Source organism: Anopheles funestus, chromosome 3RL, assembly GCF_943734845.2.
Source record: "Anopheles funestus chromosome 3RL, idAnoFuneDA-416_04, whole genome shotgun sequence".
Lineage (NCBI taxonomy): Eukaryota > Metazoa > Arthropoda > Insecta > Diptera > Culicidae > Anopheles > Anopheles funestus.
The window spans coordinates 36,702,299-36,725,723 of record NC_064599.1 but is presented as its reverse complement, the minus strand read 5'-3'; the positions used below and the strand labels follow the sequence as shown (position 1 = coordinate 36,725,723).

At 38.6% G+C, this 23,425-nt stretch overlaps 1 protein-coding gene across 5 annotated transcripts in view; it reads left to right on the top strand.

The window, feature by feature from the left end:
• The window catches only part of LOC125767626 (semaphorin-2A-like), a 423,238-nt gene that overhangs the window by 159,218 nt on the left and 240,595 nt on the right, over positions 1-23,425 (top strand). The window contains exon 1 of one of the 5 annotated variants that reach the window (XM_049434405.1): positions 15,805-15,975. The exons of 3 other annotated variants lie outside the window; for them this stretch is intronic. The gene's annotated coding sequence lies outside the window, so the exon portion shown is untranslated. Of the gene's footprint in view, positions 1-15,804; positions 16,167-23,425 lie in introns of those variants that run through there. One more of the 5 variants, XM_049434406.1, reaches the window with a different exon arrangement.

Sequence of the window (23,425 nt, the reverse complement as noted above, 5' to 3'; positions counted from 1 at the left end):
GTACCTATTGCAGTTATTTCTATTTTTCAAATACATAACAAGCACTCCAGCAAAATGGACCAGTACCACCTTCTGCTTCTACACACGTTTTGAATGCGAAAGATAGTTCACCTTCCGTACTAGATCTGATTCTTGATAAAGGGCAAGTAACTATAACACCTGTAACCACATTAAAAATATTCTCATCGGATCATTTCCCAATTTATTTCGAAACGACTGACAGCAAAATCATCAGTAAATCTCCTTATCTTATGCCAAATTACGCACGAGCCAACTGGAAGTTGTTTAAAGACACCCTTAATAATCGTATTAACCTCTCTTCCCTTGATCTCCAGTCCATAACTAACACTACACAGATAGATGCAATGGTGACGTATCTAACCAAACAAATTACATCATCCCAAAAAATAGCAGTCCCGTTAACACAACCAATCCAATACAGTCTAACTCTATCCGATCATATTATCTCCAAAATCAAAATACGTAACGTTGTGAGACGCAGGTGGCAAAGGAATAGAAGTAACTTGTCACTTAAAAACCTATACAACAAATTAGCAGGCGAAATTAAAAACGAAATACGTGACTTACGAAACCATTCGTGGTCTCGAAAATTGGAAAATATCAACACCTCACCAAATCAACATAACAATAACCTTTGGAAAACAATCAAAATCATTAAAGGCTGTTCCCTTACTGTGCCTCACCTAACATATAACGGTAAAAAATTATACACTCCAAGTGAAAAATGTGAAGCGTTGAAAATTCATTTTGCTAATGCAAACGAAACAACATACAACGAGATAAGTCCATTAGAAAATTCTGTTAAACCTGCACTAACTCAATTCCTAAGCTACCACCGGTCATTGGATCATAACAACACGCCTGACTTGATTAAACCAAAAGAAATTTATAAAATTCTCAAAACAGTAAAAGGAAAAAAGTCGATCGGTACTGATCTAGTTAGTAATAATTCACTTAAACGCCTGCCTAGAAAAGCTGTCGTCCTTCTAACCTTCATAATTAATAGTTGCCTTAAAATGAACTACTTCCCTGACACCTGGAAATCAGCAAAAATAATACCCATTGCCAAACCCAAGAAAGACCCGAAGAACCCTGCCAATTACCGACCGATTAGTATTTTAAGCTGCATGGGAAAAATATTTGAAAAAATCATTACCAAACGTCTTAACGCACACTTGAAGCACCACAAAATCATCCCACCATTCCAATTCGGGTTCCAAACCAATCTGGCCACTACTCATCAATTAAATCGACTTACAAACATTATAAAAAAAGAACGTCTCATAAAAAAATCCACTGGAGTAGTCACACTAGACCTTGAACATGCTTTCGATACAGTCTGGCACGAAGGACTGTTGTACAAAATGATCAGCAATAACTTCCCCCCAAAACTAATCCTACTAATACAATCTTTCTTAACCAGTAGATCCAACTCTGTTCACCTAGCATCCTGTAATTCGGAAGTCTTCAAACCCCTTGCCGGCCTCCCACAAGGGAGCGTACTATCCCCTATCCTATTTAATATTTTTACAAACGATATACCGAAAATGCAGGGTGTCAAAAGATTCGCTTTTGCTGATGATTTTGCTGTCAGTTCATCGGACTCCAACCCGAATATAGTAATGACGAACCTAAACAAAGGTATTCGAAAATACGTTAAATTCTGTGACAACTGGAAACTTAAGGTTAATGATGCAAAGACTGAGGCAATATTTTTCACAAAGTGTCGCAGTACTAGGAAACTCCCAAGTCGTCCCCTTATCATTAACAACAAAGACATCGAATGGAAAAATTCTATCAAGTATTTAGGCGTTTTACTAGACAAAAAACTTACATTCCAAAATCACATAGAAGGAAAAATAATCAGTGGCACAAATGCCCTAAACATATTGTACCCATTCCTAAACAGGAACTCAAAACTGAACCTACGCAACAAAATCCTCATGTACAAAACATTAATAAGACCAATACTTTTGTATGCTTCACCCATCTGGGGAGATAGTGCAATATCGCATATAAAAAAGATACAAGTGTTCCAAAACAAATTCCTAAAGAGAATAATGAATCTACCTCCATGGTATAGCACAAGAATTATTCACAGAAATGCTCAAATCGATAGGATACTAGAAAACATTCAAATATCAAAAAGTAAATACATATATAACAAAATGCTCAAACAGTAGAAAGAGAATCCTACGTAACCTTATATGAAGATGCATATCTTACGACACGAGTCATAAGCATAGAATAAGTTAGTAGTTAAGAATAGGTTAGTTACTTTTTTTTCTTCTTTTAGTTCTGTCCTTGTTTTTTTCCATTATTGTTAATCTTAAGTAACTCTAAATTTAATCTTAAGCAATCTTATTCAAGGGGTTTTTTTAAAAGAATTTTTCCCCAATTCAATTTGTCCACCCAATTCTTAAAATACATTCAAAACGCCCCAGGGCTAGAACTATCATTAATTGTCGAGTTAAGGAATCATCCGGTACCGATTAGAAGGTCAATACTGTTAGTAATGTTACATATATGTATATTATATCAAATAAATAGAAATGAATGAAAAAAAAAAAAATAGAATGCGAAAGATAAAGGATTCTTCGCTTGACACCTTACAAAGCAGATGTGTAAGTTAGGAAATGCCAATTGCTAAGCATCAGCTAGAGGTAAACCTCGAGATGCACTACTATTTTTAATTTGCATTAGGATGGTCAGGCGGGCCGTATGTATAGGTACACTACTATAGTGGAAGCGGGAAGCAGTTATCCTCGTATGTCGACTCCTGATGCAATGTCGTTTTTGCTCTTATGTTATAAAACGGACTACCATTTTTACTTGTAATGTATGTATTATTTCAATCGACTTTTGGCGTGAAAACAATACTAAAAATTATCAAACATTTGTTTTTGTTTTCAGCATAATTGGACATTAATTAACTTTTTTTTAATTTTTTAATTATTTTTTGTTCTTTTTTATTTCCGTAAGGACGTCCAACGTTTCCTAATTCTTTGTCTCAAATATGCTTAAATTTTTGATTAAAATTCATTGAGCTGTCAAAATTTTAAATATTTTTTTTACAAACATTATCTTATCAAGTAGCGTGAATCTCGGATAACTCCTGTATATTGGCAATATGATTTGTATGTTGTGCTGTCTTGACATTCGTCAGAAGTAGCTTTATCCTTAGTAATCAGCAAAAATGAAAACCTTCGTTTTCCCTCATTTGTTATAGGAAACACTGTTTGTGTAATTTACACTGGGCAATCAACACATACAAGTAAAAATAATTAGTAATTCTTGAAGGGATGAACTTTCGCGTGCGTTTGTTTTTTTTCTCTTTCTTTTGCTGCTGACTTGACATCATGATGTGGCACAGAACAAAACTTCCGCGAACGAGACGCAAACACGCAGCATAAATAAATTAACGAGATACCTTGGGTATCCGGCTGCTTGGAAATTTGCCGGGCCGGTGTTGGTTTTATGCCGCCAACATTATGATGCACGTGCCTCTGAGAGCTCATTGGTGTGTGAAGCTGTGGCACCGCTGCTTTCTTTCATAGTATTGTTATGCTACATTTTGCATTGCCGTGAGGATTTTTTTGTGATTATGTTGTTTTTTTTTTTGTTTCCTCGCGCCTGAAAACGAGTCCTATAGTGATGAGGAGGTCCTTTCTCTCTTTAGTTACGCCACCGTCAAGCTTGGTGGATCCAAAGCACGTGCCTTATGGTTCTTCCTTTTCTTTCCTAGTTGCTTCTGGTTCGTTTGCTAGGTGCTGGAAGGTCATTTCGCCACTGGTACCGTCTCGTCGTAGCTTTTAATGTAGAGTTTAATTTAGGTTCTTCCTTCAAATCAATTCAGAGGCATAGCTTTAAGGACTTGCTGTATGAACGACACATCACAATGCAACCGTCGACGACGGGTGAAAGTAAAAGTAAAATGATGGCAATGAGCCACTGTTTTGTATTTGTGTTGGTCCGTCCGATGAAGATGTACGGGCCACATGCAGCAGTGCTCGACACGTTCGACAGAGAGTGGCGAATATTAAATTAAGAATAATTTGTCTCATTAAAATTATTCATCTATTTGGTTCTTCTGTACCAGCAAATACGTTCCGCATGTTTCAGAAAGAATAAAACCGTCGCAAATCATGATGTCCGAAACGCGAAACGTGCGGAATAGATGTGTTGCCCTGTGCAATTAGTTTGTGCCCTTTGCAATTGGAGAGGAGTAATTAAATTCAATTATATACATCACACAAAGGGTAGCATCTTTTTCACGTTTTCGTTCGTCAAACCTGAGGGATAGTAGTCGCTCTGGCACATAGGAGAAAATCATAGCTGCGTGGCCTCTTGTAACATTGAAAGGATTATGCATGGAAACCATTCGCCCACGTGCATCCAGTGCCGTTCCGTGATTAAAAGTGTCACTATGATCTGGCGTACGTATACTTGTGTGGGCTGGCTCATTAAAATTAAGTTTGAGATAGGCAAAGTATGAAATCAACACAATCGTTCCCAAATTAACACCTTCAGTAGTGCTCACTGAAGTTTAAAATGTTGCAGAATGGCGGTGTGTGTGATCATTAGCAACAGCTTCAGGCACTTCAGATTCCTACCTCTCTTCTCGGTACATAATAAATTCTATGCTATCTCATTGCTGAGCGGCTTAAAATAAGTTGATTTTTTTTTTAGTAATCCATCTTATCCACTACTGTTCATACGCCTTTAAAGATAACTTTCCAAACTAAAACGGTTCGAGGCTATAGGCAAAACATTTGCTCATCAAAATTATAGACACAAAATCAAAGGAAAACTTCAAGGGGCTGCAGGAAATTCAACCAGGAAATTTGATGGTCAGCCTGATTTGGGCCACCCCTTGGTAGTGGTAGTCCAGTGTTTCGTATGTCTTCTTCGCTGTAAAACCTTTCATCCGCTTTTGATTAGCTAAAGTTATATTGTTGCTGCTGGCAATTTTTCTGTTCCGATCATCTAATGCTTCTTTTTCATCGAAATTGTGGAATGGAAAAGTTTCCATATTAGCGTAAATTAATGTTGCTAATGCCCAGCGCCAACGAGCCTGCAGGAGTTTATACGAAGTGTATTCCAATGCGCACATAACTCGTTTTCATTACCGGTTTGGGATGATGGTAACAAAGGAAATTTCTTATTCATCATCGAATCATAATTAAATTTTAAACACAAATAGGCTTTTATGTCGATGCTACAGAGCCACTTTAGTAAATTTGGGAAACCATTCTTCCTAAACACAAACAATTTTGCTTCATTTCTTTCGTAGGAATGACAAAAATACTTCAAAAGTGATTGGATCCATGAAAAATCTTGAATCTCTTGTTACAGCGCCTCAAAGTATGCAATTTAAATTTAGTGTTGAACTCCATGTAGTCAAATACTGCGCGTCAGGAATGTTCTGGCACTTGACACAAACAAGACACTGTTACATTGCAAAAATGTCATACTATTTGTTTGGGGGGCGACCTGGTGGTGTATGTGTTAAACGGTGCCAGTTCCACACGACAGGAACGGAAGCCTCAGGAGACTAAATGAATCTGCTACGACATTCTGTAATAGCTGTTATAAAGGCCACCAAAGGCTCGGACACAATTACGTATTAGAATATTGACTGTCAGCTGAGATCATCCGATTCAACGCCGATGATCAGTCTCATCAGGCCCGTAGCAAGGACTGACTATCCGGCTACGTGGTAAAAATAAGTCTAGTAAGCCAGAAATGGCCGGCTTGACCTGTAAGGTCGTTAAAAGCCAAGAAGAGAGAGAGAGATCAGTCTCATTAATGTGTACGACCCTACTGAAGACAAACAAAAAGAGGAAAATGATCTGTTTTACAAATCCATCGCAAAAACCTCAGTGCTGGTAAATCAGTGCCCAATGGATGGCCTCAAAATCATCCTTAAGTCACAGTCTACATAAGCACAGCCATGACAACGGTAGTAGATCCATTTGCAGCTGCAAACGCTCTGGTTGTAGTACAAAATTTCTCCGTCATAACATCCGCGAAGCCACGTCCCCGGATGAAGCCACCAACAATCAGATCGACCAGGTCGCCGAACATCGATTCCGATTACTATTTGGTTGGCCTAGTGGTACGCTGCAGAATCACATTGAATACCGCCACAGGATATTTTACCAAGCACTAGAAAAGTGACTTTTTGCGTTCTTAGAAGAAATTGTTGAAAACTATCAGAGGGGTTTCCGACACGAAAAATCAACTACTGATCATACTTCCAACATGCCGTAAATCTTTTTAGAAGACGGCGCAACAATAGCTCAACTTCATTAATTTTTTTCATATATTTCAAGGTCGCATATGATAGCATAGCCAGGGTAAATTTGTACGACGCAAAGAACTCTTTTGAAATCCAGACTTGTACGAATGACAATGACCAACGTCACATGTATGGTGGTGGATCACTCTCAGGATCACTTTTCCAGTCTTCAACCTGACAGTTGAAGACCATCTGTGACTGACAGTTGGAAACTTCTATAAGTCAACATAGATATCATTGGTTTACAGCTCTCCTATGCGGTGGACAATTATTAGAGGATCGAACTTGCGGTAGAAAATTTCGGGTTAGAGATTAACAAATTTATTGGGGCACCATCAAAGGCCCTGCTAACAAATTCTGATATACGTAATGATGACCCAAAGATGAGTGATCGTTGGCATTTAAAGTCGTCCAAAATTTCATCGATCTTGAGGCAAAGGTCAGCACCGATAACAACAATGATGTTGAGATACGCGCGAGGGTGTCGCCTGCCAACCACTCTTTCTACAATTTAAGGAAACTTCTCCACTCAAAGCACCTGTCGCAGCGATCGACTAGATATATCGGAGCTATAGAAATTCTACAATTCAAGTACATTCAGATACACTTCTAAAATTTTGTCCAAAACTCCCTTAATTGTGACGAAACTCTCTTAATTGAGTTCGAGAAGAAGATGCTGAAAAGGATATTTCCTTCCCCGTATGTGTGGAAGGACAATGGAGAAGTCACCACAATGAAGAGCTCTATGAGTTGTACGAAAAACTCACTATCGTCAAGATTCCAGTAGCCTGGTAATGTATTTGAATGGCAACGGACGACCTAACCCGTAAAGTCCTTTTAGGTCGTCCACATGGTCAGTGGAGGCGAAATTGGGATTGAGTGAAGCCATTAATGCGTCTGCCAGAAAGACTAGTCTAACAGATTGAATGACGACGGCGCTCAATCGTGAGCGGTTTAGAAGACTCCTGTTGTAGCCCCTGATAAGTAAGTAAGATCCGCTCCTGAATGTTTTAAAATAGCTATGTAAACAAAAAACGTTTCTGGTGGGGCCTTCCACGGTACAGTACGGACCGTTGAATTTAAATAATAAATATAAAGTTTAAAGAATTTAAATACTATACATCAAACAATAGACGAAGTGAGGTGTAATGATAGCGTAAGCTTAAAAATACAATATAAAAAGATGTTTGCCTACCTTTAAGCGCATGTTGTGTTTGAATATAAACTTCAAACAAATCCTCCCGTACCGTTTTTCTCTGACCAGCTTTTCCCTGCTTTTCATCGTAAGTTGTAAAGGACGAAGTGCATTAAAAGTGTATTTATTCGAGCAAAACTTTTTTGTTTACATTTATCCTTTCACTACGTTCTTTAAGTAAAAGCCAATGTGCAAGTGTGTGTGGCAGGCGGTGGAGGGTAGAATGTAGATGACGGTATGCTGAATAGCTTATATTTTTAATGCTATTTTGGCTGCATTAGGTGTGAGAGCCAACTTCGATTTTTAGTCCAATTTCTAAAATGAGATAAACAACTTCTTCCGGATTATTATACCCGTAGAGATGTGTTGCATGGCTTGGGCGGAACGACGCATTTTGCCCTGAAATTGTTTTCCAACCGAATTTCGATCACAATAATGCGAAGAAAACTGTCTTCCACACACAAACACACTTGCCCAGCAGCAAACTTGTTTGCAAGAGAAAACAGGAACTGTTTGCTGTTGTGCATTCTAACGGCCTCAGTCCGCAGGATGTTATATCTTCCAGAATTGCCTTTTTTTCTTCTTAGTGTGTTTGTTCACCATCCAGGTTTTTGGTAGGTGTTTTTGCACGCTGAACCAACAGTGCGCTGGCCATTACTTAAACTCACGTTCCTATTAAATTTATGTAAATTAGATTGTAAATTTAGTAGAATCTTTTTTCTCCACCGCCACCGTCACCTCGATCCATCCTCTTTGTCCTCTTTGTCGGAACGTTAAACATTCCCAGGCACTCGCGTAAAGTAAAACTCACCCAAACTGTGCAGCAAAGTGGAAGTACACCGAGGGCGGTGTGTCAGGTAAGGAAGAGCGCACCGTTGCATGTAAAATAGTAGTGGCGGCACACCTTAAGGTGGTCCATTTCGTGGTTCCGTTAAGAAGATTAACAAAAAAGGAGGAAAAACAACAGTCTAAAAATGCAAAATAAAATCACCAATGTGATAGGTTTTTGTGTGTTCATTTCCTTTCGGCTGTTTGGAACGTGAAGGAAGCAATAACAAAATCCACCTAAAACTTTCTTTTAATTTCCCGCGATATTGTTAACTTTCCTATGGTGCTGTGTTTGCTCCTTTCCCTTCTGTTGTTTTGCAATATTTTTCTTTCCTTTTTCGGCGGTTTGGTTCAATTATGTGATGCAATTGATTTCTTTTTTGCAGCTCTGTTATTGTAGTGGCCATGAAGCACCAGGTGTACTGCTTGGTTGGAGGGGGTTTCTACTTTGGCGATAAAATTCAGGGTTTTTTTTTCATCTAAGCACATTTCTTCACGAACTTCTTAAAATAAAAAGAAATAGATTTCGTGCTTAATCCTGTCCCTTTTACGAAAAAGTGCAAAAAAATTGGACGCCCTGTACCACCCTGTGAAGCGATACCGGCCGTGAAGGTTGATAAGAGATTTAATTTGCTTTCGCTTAGTGTCCGGCTTTGGTTTTTGAGGGGGGGTTGCTTTTTCTCCCGTGTTGTGTGTTTGTGTATTCTTCACGTCCCGCTCAAATACCGATGGTGATGGTAGAGAAGTGTGTGTACACTGGGTGACTTTTACATTGTCCTTTCCTGCTTTCGGAGGTGAGATTATGGAAGGAAAAGACCGACCCGGTCTGCCGGATAGCAACGGATGGTCGCATTTCACGCGTCCTAGAACGCATTTGATTGGATTTTTCGGGATACTTTCCCCAAAAAAAAAAGAATCCCTTATCCGTGCCGAGTGTGGATGTAAACGGAGGACGTTTGTGTGTTCGTAATTGGAGAATGATTGGATAAGCGTTAGTTCCTGGTAGTTAGTGAAAGAGGAGACCAAAGAAAGGTATTATGTAAGGAACCAAAACAAAAAAAAACACTCACACACTTGAGAGTTGGCAAAGGTATTCAAGGCTCTCCGGGTTTTGGGATAAGGAACAGGGTGAATCACAAAAAAGGTATATTGAAGATCCTATGGAAACCTCTCCAACCTTCCCAACTCTCATGGTCAACTGATAATGGAAATTTGCTGTTAGGTTGTTCGTTGATTTTTCTTTATTTTTGGTTCACTGTAACCTCGAATGCAAATCTGATAAACTCATTTTTGATGAACAAACAATGCTTATGAAAGCGTTTTGGGTGTTTTGCATTTTAATGTGTTTTCCTATTCGAAGAACATTCTGATGTAATGTTGTAGCTAATGCGCCCGAATAATGATATTATTAATGTGATGTCTTCTTAATACATGCTCCTGATTATCTCAGGGCTTTGTAATCTTGATAGAAATACATAAATAAAAATAATGTAATTTTCACATTTACTGCAAATCTCTGCTATAATTTGACTACTTTTTTGTGTGGAAAGTGTGTTATTGAATTTTAACTACGATAATGATGAAAGGTGATGTTGAATTATTTCAACTTATCTTGAAGCATTATAAAGCTATTCTTTAAATATTACACTAAATCAACTGCTATTTAAACTATTATACTAATGCTTACTATTTTGTATTAGCTGCTACTTAAAAAAATAGGTATTGTATGATTTGTTTTTCGTACGATATTTAACCTATCTTTGGTCTGCTTGAATAAATTCTGGATACAAATATCCGGAACAAGGGAAAATTGTCATCAATTTGTGTGTTTTTAACAATCTGACTTGGATTGGATTTTTTTTTTATATTAAAAATTAATGACAAATAGGGTTTACTAATTCATTTTGATTTGAAAAAAGTTTTATGATACATTTGGTGAAACGTTGACTAATGGTTGGCAGCTGCAACTTACCGGTTAATTGATTTCTAAAAAAATATATTTAATACTAAAATGAGATCTATTTAATGTACACAATTCGATTGATATTACTAGACCTCATTACTCAAGAGACTTGGATTCAAAGTTGTTCGTTACATATTTATATTTTCATTCTTCTCCTTCTTCTTTGCCTAACGACCTCTAAGGTCATGCCGACCATTTCTAGGCTGGGAGAAAACCTTGATTTTCTACCGTCTGGTTGATCCTCTGATAAGCTGTAAACCGATGATGTCTATGTCATCAGCGTATGCCAGGATCTGGATTGACTTACAGAAAATATTCCCGCTCTAGAGCTAGGTTAAAGATTGGTCAAGCAAACCCGTCTCCTTGGCGCAGATCTTTGGTCTGGTCTTGGAACCTGAGAAGGCCCATGTGACGTTGGTCATTGTCATTCGTACAAGTCTGCTAGGTAAGTGTGTTCGAGATTCTAATAGAGCTCACTGCGTCGTATAGAAATTGAAATATATGACGAGCTGGAAGGAGAGAAGTTGTTCCTCCGCCATCTTCTCCAGGATTTCTCGCATGTTGGAGATTTAATCAGTAGTTGATTTTTCGTGCCGGAAATCTCTCTGATAATTTCAAAGCACCAGTATCATCTCTCTTTTGTGGGCTTAACGACCTCTAAGGTTTTGCCGGTCATTTCTGGTTTTATCAAGTATCCTGATATTTGGTCATTGCTAAGGGGTCGGGATAAGATTTGACACCCGATTCTATCGTGTGTCAGTAATCGGACATGTACTGTAATTAGCTCAAAATTCAATTCCAAAGGAATGTTATCAAAATGAGAGTAAGAGTAATCGTTTTTTTTCGCTAATAATTCTACTATACACCAATTATAAATGTTAAACATTCTATAGAATCTAGAAACGAAACAGTTTTATTATTGACTGTTTGTTAGGCAATGATGTTCGTTAAATTTAGTTTATTGTGGAATGGAATACAGCACCAATACAATTACCAACTTTTTATCGTTTAAAACTCCTCTTAATTCTTTTTCCTTTTCGATTGCAATCTTATCATTTGTTTCTTTTTGTATTACTTTTATTCACACAAAACGAAACTGTGGTTAGGAAACGGCATTTCAAGATGTTAACTGAAAACATTTCTTGCCCGCCTTCCAAATACTCTTCATTCACTTGCTGCATGGCTAACCGTGAGATGTACCGTTTATCCACCAGCGGTTTTCGTGGGGTTTTAGTTGAAGGTTTTATTTTTTTTCCTGATCCGTGCAGTTTAATTTTCAACTAAGTTCATAACAAGATGCAAGTACCGAAAAATTACTTTTCCTTTTCCAAAATATCCTTGGCACATTTTCTTATTCGTTCAATTGAAGAAAACAGATACCGTTGCAGAGTATAAAAAACAAACCTGCCTCTCTGAACTTGATGCCGTTTCGAAGCAGGCACGCTATGTACACGCAAAAACTATTTTAATTAGTTTCGCTAGACGGTTTGTGTGTTTGTTTGTTGTTTTTATTTAAGCTGAAGAAAACAACGTTGCTAGAGAAAATTTCTTTGAAAATTCTTTACACTGTAGAGTGGAAGCTTTAGTCCATGCATAGAATTTTATTGCCATGATCTAAGCGAAAGGGTGCGAGCGTCTTCGATAGAAACGCTTGAAACTGAAACCATTATCCGCTTTAGAGTGGTTCCGTTTCGACGGAAATTGAACCAAACAACGATCAAGCCGGCATCTCCAGTTTCATTAGATCTCTTGAGGTTGATAGTTTTTTTCCAGGTGCATGTTGAGAGTATCTACTGAGCCAAACCTCGCCATACACAGTCTTATAGGCAAGTGTCGGTGAAATACTTCACCGTGCTTCGTAGTCCAACCGTCGGTTTGAGTTTGTACAACGTCGCTTTTTTTAACCTCATCCGGGTCTTTACTATCCCATGCAAATGAACCTTTAATTTGTCCTGAGTGGTTTGAAATTTTAATTTGTCCCCGCTGTCGTGGTAGTCTTGTTTGTTGAAGCCATTTGTCGTTTTGCTTCAGTTTCATACCGCTGTTTGTTTTTTGTTGTATTTACTTGCTCTGGGTCTCGTTTTCATTCTGTTTGCTTCCTATTTTGTCTACTCGTGAAGAAGAAATTCTTTACATCAACAGCGATCTGCTGTGGCCATAGTAAACTCCTTAAAACGGTTCAAAACTTAACGCGCCAAATCATTCCGTAATGTATTTTGTTTATATATTTGACCATCAATTAGAATAGAATGAAATATAGTGTTTTTTTATTTATTTTCTCCATGTATACAACAGATAATTAGTTTTCTCAATTGATTATCATCACTGTTCCCATCACAAGTTTAATTTTGTTACGGGAAGTCATGTCTGCTAATTATTATCCAATAATATAATGAATCTGGGCAGTCAGTACTTCTTAAGGTGACATATGCAGTTGAATTAAAATTCAAACATGTTTTCATAATATTATTCTGAAGGTTAATATTTGAAGAAAATGGGATAAAATTACAAATAAATAAATCTACTAACAACGAAGTTACAACTCAAGAAGTTAATTAATCACCATGTACTTCAGTCTATCCATTATTTCTATTGTATTTTTGTGAGGTGTTGGTACTATTTCTTGTAGGTGGTTATGGAGTGTAGCGATCTTGTCACTTGTTGATCGAATATAACTAAACAGACCAAATGAAATACCCTGTCATGTCTGCCTCCCTTTTGCGGCGTTGGTGCTGTCCTTGAAGGCGGGTTTCTTCAATGACTGCATTTGGCAGAACAACATGTACTCCAAATCTCTAAAAGCCTAAACATCTTGGATCAGTATATTCGCCTGTCTGCCGCAGTTGAAAACGTCAACAAGTCAGAAATTTTCAAAATCGGTAAAATCTTGTTGACAGTATATTATTTCAGAAATTGCTTAATTTATGATATTTGACGTTAGCAGCTTTTTTTCAGTGCCAATTAAGTGCCGAATAAAATGTAAATTTATGTTCCAAAAAAAATCTTCAAAAATGAATTACTTTCAGAACGAATTACTTATATACTTAGTACAGCAGGAAAAATGTCTTTATGTTTTAAACATCTTCCTTGAGCTACAGTTTAAATAATCTTGTTCAAATAGATATTGGCTGACATTGATATGCATGTCCGTAATATATACCTGTCCAAATGTTCAAAAGTTTCAGATAATTGTGGTCTATTCTGATCATAATCGATCATACTATGTACGATGATCATAGTATGTACGGAAAATTGAATGGTTTTTGCGGTTGACATGCTTGCAATGATTGGTAGTTGCCGTATTCACTGCTAGCTTCCTTGCTTTCAAACTGGTTCGAAAAAAAAACTATCACGGTTGCTTTCGATGTGACACCTTGGACCGTTGGATTCGTTTCTTGCATCTGTTCAAAGTGGAAGTCACCGCATATAAAGTGCCTGTGTGCGACAGCTGGAATTGGCTATATTGATATTGATGCCATTTTACGATCACAACTTCATCGAATGTTGAATCAAATCACTACTGTGGGGGATGAGAACTATGCGATGAACGAGACGAGAATTCTACAAAAAAAAAAACACACACACACACACACACACACTAGCGTTTTGGAATGGAAATTTCATTCGTCAATTTTCCACCGCTACCGTAGAACGCTACGAGCAGTGTATTTGTCTCAAGAGAAGAGAAAGAAAATAACACATTTCCCAGCAGAATGTTGCAGGGGAGGTAGTCTGATGGAAGGTTTTGTCTTGGCGTGAATTGATTCATATTCAATTGTGAATATCCCCGCACACTACATTCTTTTCCAAACGTGTGGGCTCTTCGTGCGGTACACTCTTCATCAGTATCTAGTCGCTTGGACATGGTCTTGTGGTGTGTGCGGGATAAGGTGCTGCTTCTTGCCACAAGAAGAAAATGCATTTCGATCAAGAGTGGTGTGTTTGTTTCGGTGCCGATGGGAAAGCATAAAACAGAAACCAAACGCTGGAAAATGCATGTGTCACTAGTGGAAAGGTAAATCAATGAAAAAGTCGACAACTACGACGACACGTCCCATGGAATGTGAGAGATGATAGTTCCAATTGGGAGTTATACACTTTCCCTGCAGGTTGAGAGTTTCCATCGTATCAACGGTTTTATTTTCCATCTCACTGTCAAACCAACGATTTCTTATCATACCTAACCTGAAGCAAAAATCGAACGCATATAAACGATTTATATTTTGAATTTTGATACTTTTGATAAATCAATATATTAAATGATTTTTTTATATGTATTTGGATTACAATTTAAACCCTCTAATTGTGTTTTTTTTTAATTTTATTTACAGGTAAGCGCTTCCAATCACAATCAAGATCTATTCGTTAAGAGGTTGTGTGAGTATATTTAATACCAGTTTGTTTGAAAATACCATCAATAAACGATTTAATATTTAATTAAATATATATTGATTGTAATGTTAATTAAATATATTTTGAAATTGTTTGATATTTCCAATTTCAAACAACCGAGTTTGTCCGGGCAAATTACAAGGAGGAAATGTCTTGTAAAAATTGTACATACTTTTAACGCCTTTTAGGGCTAACATTACGGCTAAATGCCGTTATAATAGAAATAAAAAATGAATAAAAAAAAACCCAAAATTTAATATGAATTTACCACTTTCCATATTAGTTTTACTGTTTAAAAAAAAGTTTAATAAAACTTCTATGAATATGTATTTTATATTCCACATTGTAAATTTCTAATATCATATTTACCCACGATTTGATATATTTTTTGTAGATCTGTTTAATTGCTGACGGTTTTTTTGCTGTCCCTGTGAAATACTGATAAAATAGATAAAGTTTTATAATTTGAACGAGGACTTAGAATTTTGTTTCCGTTGAATTTGAAACGCGAACGTTACAACGAATTTTCACAACGTTTTTCCCCACCGCGGTCGGGAAGAGGAATTCGAGCAGTTTAATTTTCTCCTTCGAAATAGCGAGAAGCGTTCATCGCTTGCCGTAGGATTTTTTTGTCCTAGGGGAAAACAATGAATTTCCCTGTGACGGGAACGTTTTGCCTTGTGTTTTGTTATGATTACAAGCGTTGATATAAAATCTTGCAAATTGAAATCCCTTTTAAATGTATTGAGGTTTCTTTCCGGCGTGTTTAATGTAGTTTTGTAAATGCTACGGATTATTTACATTTTATATTATTTTTTTATCAATTCAACTACAAATTATTATCAACTTACATATTTTGATAGTAGATTTGTTTTATTTATGAGTAAATTTTACCTCGTGGAGCGGAAAATTGATTTTATTTACAATTCTTTTGAACGTTTTTGTACTCAAACAACATTACCAAAGCGCTAATCGGTAACAGATGTTGTACACAAAGTGAGTATGAGAAATGAGAAGGCGTGAAACGTGAGAAGTGAGAAAATACAAAACCGGTCAGATGAATCCTATCACTGGAAGTATTCATCCCATTCGCACACATTCATTCGTACGTTCATTTTCATTTATTCGCTGAGCCGACTCGATAGCGCACGGTTGTGTTTTTATGGTTCGGGCCGTTCGTCGTCTCCGGCATCGACGACGGAAAGTTTTCGTTGCTTCCGAAGCGTGTGTTTTTCCTCAGTGTTTTTCCCGAAGTTTTTCACACTACTGTGAAGGGTAGGTTCGACGCTTCGTACGTATTGTACCGTTGGCCAGTGGTTTTCCGTAAACGCATCCCGGACGGTGGGTTTTGTCGGTGGGCCGGTTTCAATGGTGTTATTGTGACGTGCGCAAGTGTATTTTTGCTTGCTTCCGGCGGCACATTTTTAGAAAGAAATGTGTGCATTTTTCCATTTGTGCAGTCGAAGGTGAAAATTTAGCAAAAGAAAAGATATGCTTTATATCGGGAAGCGAAAGGTGAAGCGAATGCGGATCTTTCAAGTGTTGTGACCGAGGGAAAAAGATCTGGTGTTTTTATTATTGTGCTTCATTGATGCGCTGTGTGTATGTGTGTGTTTATGCTTGTATGCTGTAAGAAGGGCCAGCGCAGGTGTATGTGTGTCTGGTGTGTACAACTGAAGCAACAATCTTTATAATGAAGAATTGTTTCAAGGAAAGGCAAAACACAAATTTGAAGCCAAATCCATCCAGCATCAACAGTCAAAAGTGTTGTAGAATTGCATTGCAGCTAGCATTTCTTGGTTGAGAAGCAAAAGACGCTCGATTCTCACCGGTCAGTATGTTTTATGTTTTACCCTTTCCGTGTGTACCATCGTGGGTGGCTTGAATAAATCCGTACATCGTGTTTCCCCTTTACTGTCTTTCCACTATCGTTGGTGTAAGGCGAAGAGTCTGTGAAACTGTTCCGAGTGGTTCGAATCGGAAATCTTTTCTCGTGTACAGTTCTAGTTCCCAACATCCGGAGGTAAATGGCCTTTTTTTCGAGTAACGAAACCACCCTAGCTTCCGGAAAAGCGTGATAAGGCACACATAGATCGAGCGTGTACCGAGAGCAAAACAAAAAGGGGCAACGTTGCATTGTTTGATAAAAAATAAAAATGCATTTTTGGACAGGCGCTCGTGACAAAGGTTTAACTAACAATTTGTTACATGCCCTAATGTGCAGTATGTACACATATATGTGTGTGTGTGGGTGCATGTGTATTTATTCTTTGTATAATTGTGATAATTTTTCATCATTTTTTAGATCGCAATTTTGTGTTAGGAAACCGGAATGAATTTGTTACTTTTTTATGAAAACATTTTGTTGGCAGCACAATGCCAATGATCGTCGTGGTTAAAGATCGCAGCTTCAACCACACTCACACATATGCAAGTGGATACAAATTTGTGTACGTGTATGCGAACTCTGCGTGAGATGTGGAAGAAAGATAAACAAAAACTAGTTTTTTCATAACCTTTTTTTTTTACTAAATGTAACATTAATGCTGCGTTGCTTGTGTTTTTGGGTGGCAGTGTGAGAGAGATAGCAAGCCGGCAATTTACTTTCGTGTGGGTTTGTTGACAGGGTTAACTTTGAGGCAATTCTGGAACATTGTAGGAGAGGTTTAAATTTATGTTTAATATTTGAAAAATTATCGTTAAAAAATGACATTATGAACAAAATATTTGATTTGATTTGTGTTTAGTGCAATAGCATTCTAAATTCAAAAAGAAATCATCAAATAACGATTCCGCTACAAACAACCCTGTATGTTTTGTATACACTTTTCGTACGTGTGGTACAGCAGCAGCAGTAACGCTTAGCCTTGTGTGCGTGCACGTGCTGCATGTGTGTAAAAAGAATTTACGAATGCACCTTACGCACACACATGCGTCTGCATGACAAACGCGGTACATGAAATGAGTAGGGGATTATTTCACACACACATAAACCGAACAAGGTAGCTCTTTGCGTTGGCAAGGGAACCAGTCCGGTCTGATTTATGAACATTCGTTCTTTCCATAGAGGAACGATCGTGTTGAGGAAAATGTTAATAACGTTTCGAAAGTGTTGAGAAGCATTCAAATTTTAAATAAGAATAAAATAAATATTTCTTTTACAAAACAAAACCATCCATCGTTGATTGAATAACCACAATTCATAATAAATGCTAGCCTAGACAAAGTGGCATAAAAAATTATGCTTCATTAATATCCAAAAATAAAACACATTTTTCATATGTGGCCGTCAAGCGCCATTTTAGGGTTGGTTGCGTATTAACACATGGTTAATTTTTGTTATTTTTTTTCAATCGATCGTCTCATCATTCCCATTCAGCGTAGGGGTGTTAGACAGTAAAATGGTGAAGAACACTTATGTTGCCAATATTGGTCGACGATAGCTATTGCCCAATGAGATAGAGTGGGAAAAGTTGTCTCAACATTCCCATCCTATTATGATTCTTAAACCGCGACATTTGTTCTTTCCCCTCAGAAGGGTTGTATTTGTGGTGGTCGTGACTCAACATCCACATTTGGGCACGTGGAAAGAGACAATCACCTTTGCCTTTGCACACAAGCACACATTTTTAAACAAAACTCTGTCTGCTTCCCGTTGGCAACAGTGGAAAGATAAAGTAATCGAAATCGCAAAATAAGAATTTTAAGTGAGGTGAAATGATCGCCAAAGATCGCGATCCAACCATCGAAACTCCCGCAACACAATCGCAAATGGTAACCTCGAACCGGTTTCATACGGGGCGAAAGAGTTGCGTTGCACCCAACAACAAAAAAAGGAGCAACTGTTCGCGTGCAGACACAGATGAAACAGTATAAAACAAAAGAAGAACCGCTGAATTGACCGACCACAGCGGCACAGTAATGTGGAATTAAAGCGGAAGATTAAGATGCGAATCGGGCGGTAACAAAAGCCAAGAACAACATGCACGTAAGAAACGAGAAATAACTTAATTTCCAGCGTTCAGAATTTAGAGCCTGTGATCCGGTCAGGTAAGGCAAAAGCAGGCAGCAGCATGCTGGAAAGGTGTCGAATTTTGGGATCATCATTTCGGGTCAGGTAGAAAGAATTGTGGATGATGATGTGTCGTTAATGTAGCAGATAACAAGGACATCTGGCGGTTGGATTTTGGGTCGTAAAAAGGCCGATTAGATAAATGGATTATAAATTGACAGAGGCAAACGAGATGTATATATTTTGAGGCGTGTGCGTATGTGACGCCGGTTTTTTTCATAATAACTTAATTCAATGCAGCAACAGTTTAGACGTAATGCTGAGGAAACGTGCGACAAATGTTGTCATATTGTTTGTTACTAAATGATATTAAACAATTATTTACACACTGCAACCTTTTGCTGAAAGAATGTCCACATGCTTTCAAAGTTAGACACTCTTTTCAGATTTATGATCTATTCTCCAGTCAATTTTCTAGACAATCGTTTGGTGTTATACTAACGACTTATCCAACAAATAGACTAGAAGAAATAACACAAAGAATGGTTTTTAAATTATAAACCATAAAATTGAAGAAAAAACACCTTATCTCTCAATGCATTGAAAGATCTCAATTTAAACGTTTTTTTTGCATATTACTGCTGTGTAATGTATACATTTGCTGTGTCTTGTCATCTTTAGCGACAAAAAGAGACCGCCTCAAGGGGACGACTTCGGATGCTTAACTTAAAGCATAAAAGTGAGCCGCAACGTCAAAGACAACCAACCGATAATTCTTAATTATATTTATGTGTCTCAAACCCTCCAACCCATGTGCATACTCGACACGTAGTCCTTACGCTAAGCCTTGTTTTTAAGTGTGAGAGAATTGCTTGGACACAATCAATCCGTCAGATCAGGTTTGGCGCGAGGTGGTCCATTTCATGTGAAAAACCGGCCGCTTTAATGTAAACCGCGTTTGTTGTTGCCTTTACCGACGATTCCTGCAAAACAGATCTGGTGCAAGATAATCGCTTCACCATAGCATATTATCCTTACAAATGGAATTAAGCATTTACCGCCAAGAAGATTAAGGTCCTGGAATTTGAACTCCAGAAGCTACCGGTTTCAATGGAACCGCCGCACACGAGAGGAGACCTGCGACGTTGACGTACTGCTGAAGTAATTTTTATTCATTAAAACTCTTTCGCGTCTTTCTGCCGGCTTGTCATTTGCGATGAATCGATTCTGGTACTGGTAGCACAAAGAACCGCACCGATCCAGCGGATGGCAAAGGGCACCGCGGTGAAGAGTGAACGAAAAATCAAAAAGCGATGATAGACCCTCGTAGAGTAACAAACGAGCGATAATTAAAGAACACACATACACAAACAGGCGTAAGGACGAATGAGCCTGAGTGAAAGAGAGAGAGAGAAAAAAGGAGCCCGAAAACAAAGACAAATGTCCTTTGGCCATCATCTTCGCTTTATGCTGTGCTGTTCCCAGTTTTTGCAGCCCTTACACTACGGGATCCCCTTTTTGTCTTTCGTCGTTGATGGGTTCCGTCGACGATCCTGGCGTCTGTTCGTGGAACTATCCCAAGCTTTTATGGGAAGGACATTGCCAGTTAGATGTAGGAAAGTGGGCCCACGGTCGTTGTCAGGTGGCGTTTTTTTGGGTTGTTGTTGCCTTGTTTGTTGTTTCCTGTGGTCCAAGTCCGTTTTTCTGTTCCTCGTTTGAACGATCGTCGAAGAAGGCGGGCCGCGTTTGTGTCACCGAAGGATCGAAATAAATGAACCGACGGAGGATGTGTTTTGCCGTTTTCAAGTGTGCCGGCATCGTCCTTTTTCATTCTATAGCGTGTATCAATAGCAGCAGCAGCAGCAGCAGCAACAGAATCAGCAGCCATGTCCGCTGTTTTACCGGAAGGTTTTTCGATGAAATTTTCCCTCCGACGTTGATGATGACCGTTTTTCGCCTGTCCCTCGGTATAGCGCAACTAACAAGGATCGGGAACCCGGGATGGACAAACTGAGTGCTAATTGAGTCCTTTTGAGGTACTTTTTCTTTGCCTATCTCTTCATTTTAACTCGCTCCCTCGTGTTGCCTTGCCCTGCATTTAGTGTCCTCGGTTACTGTACGGGTAGAGATTTTGAATGGTTTGTTTGAATTGTCCACCGTGGGTTGCTGGTGGGGAGTTTCCAACGGTGGAAAGATTAAAATAAGGACTCCTAAAAAACCCCCAGGAAAACATGTTGAGTTGGAGCTTACCCCCGTTTGGAGAAGCTGGTGGATGAAACGAGAATGGATCTGACTACCCGTGGAATTGGTATCTTTCCTTCTCGTTTTTGTTTTGGATTCGAGTGAGCAAGTTTCTAGCATTGAAATAGAAGAAAGTAAATGCTTAACTGACTAGCACGTCGGTGGTGGGTATGTTTTCTTGCGGGCAGCAAAACCCTCTCCAACGTAGTGAGGCGCTTTTTTGTACTTGTTTGGAAGAATTAATTTGAAGGACAACAGTGGCACCACTCTGTTGTGCGGGAAACCCAGTTTGTCTACAAAAGGATGCTTTCCCCACTTGACAAAGATGACGATTATGGAACCTTTCTTCGAGCTCGTTTTCTGCTCCACTAGGTTCGGGAACGTTGAACACTTTCCAGATGGCGCACACAGGCACTTTGACGAATCCGCTGGAGAGCAATATGGACGGACCAAAAGTGGAAAACAAAATCGGTTAGGTTGTGCGTTGACATCAAAGTTTTCACCAACAAGATACGGCTACAGAACCGCCAAGGGTGATTGTTTTTTGGGGCAAACTTTAATTAAAACTCCAACGCGAAGTTGTTGATTTAAAGTGGCATCTCTCCAAGGCATCTCGGTTCACTCTTGGAAGCAGTGTCGGAGAAGACATATTACTATGCGACCACACCACATCTGGTACAAACTGTTGTGTATAGGGTGGGTTGACATTTAACAAGACTTGTTGACAATAGATCGTTCCTCTTGGCACATCGTGTAGCGCACATGTTATTTTGGTCTGTTTAAAATCTTTTTTATGTTCTTTGAAGTAAAGATCATGCTAATGTACTTGTTTGGATTTTAAAATTTTCATAGATACATAATCATTTGTGAAAGTTAGTAACGAGTCTATTATTTCCCAAAAGTTTGTAATTATTATGTTCAACAAACAACACAAGTGTTTTTGATTTGATGTTTTATGAATATTTAGTACGTTCAATTTGTAACGACCTAATAGTACATGCTTTTCACTCATCTAGAATTAATTTATTTACACGCCTGGATTAGCACTAGGTCTTATTGAAACTGTCAAAGAATATTCAAAAAGTCAAAGAATATCAGAAATAGCAATCTGCAACAATTGGATGATGTTATAGCATCTAAAGAACTAGGCTCACAACAATATGCCTTTTCTACAAGGGGATCTGTTTAAATGAGTTCCTTAGTCAATTATTTCAATCACTTAAACCACACCTGCGAAAAGTGCACCACATCCTACTTCAGCAATGATTCATGTATGGAATCTTCGTATGTTGCATTACACTCCTAGTGCCTATATTGTATGGCTGAAACCTGTCACTCCTTGTTACCCATCATTAGGCAATCAGCACAAAAGTTCGTTGGCTTAACCGCAACGAATGTCTGCACCACCACGAACTCCACAAGTATTCCACAGGCTGAAGGGTAATACTTACGGGTACACATTCCTTTCCAGTCAGCCAAATTTGGGTACCAAGACTCTGCGTAGTTAGAAGTGCTGCGCCGTTGCTACTGCTGGTACTACTGACTGTGCTAAATTTCGATCGATATTCGGTTGAAAATTCCTTCGCAAAACCGCGAACCATTTTTGGAGCGAACTTAACTGCTCAGTTTTGGATTTCTTCTTTCTTGGGAAAAGCGTTTTTTTGTTCTTTATTTAGTCTAACGACCTCCATTTGGGAAGTGAGTGCGCGTGGGTTGGAACCCCACTGCTGAATCTGGAAAACCCGTTTTCCTTCAATACTCGGGCCGAGTTTTTTTTTTTAAAGATACGAACAAAAATGTCGATTTACGAATGCATCTCAGTGTAAGGGAGAGAACAAAAGTGGAGATAGCCAAAGATACAGAAAGAACGTTTAGTTTCAATGCAAAGGACATTGATACACCGTTTGAAAAGGGAACAGCTATCAAGTCTCGATATGGTAGACGGAATTAATCTGGAACATACACCGATTGGTTTGGTTTTAATGCAGCCAACAGGAACTTTTCCATGCAATGGGACAATTCCCCCCAGGGAGGGCTGCTAAGGAGCAAATCGCAACATTGTAGCCATGAATGAGTCCAGGTTCCAGGTTGACTATTTCGTAATTAAATCGATACAAAGTCTTGCCGTGTTAGCTTCACGGTTCGGTCAACCATGGCCGAGCGTGGTTACACGTTCCAGAAACATTCAAACACAGCCGCTTTTGCTCTCGACCTACGGTGACTCCGATGCGTTGCAAACTTATGTCAAGCTTCGGTTTATACGGATATACACACAGACACATACCCCGATTGTATGCGCCTTTCTCGGTTTCATTTCCATGAGAGGAACCGGTTTCTTGGTCGTTTCGGTCTCGCAGTTCGTCGTTCCCTAGTCGCGCTTTGTACGTATTCCGTTGTCTTCGAAAGTGAACAGACTTTTGAACTCAAACACCCCGAGACGGTTGAATCAGCATCGATTCAGCATAGTTCGGT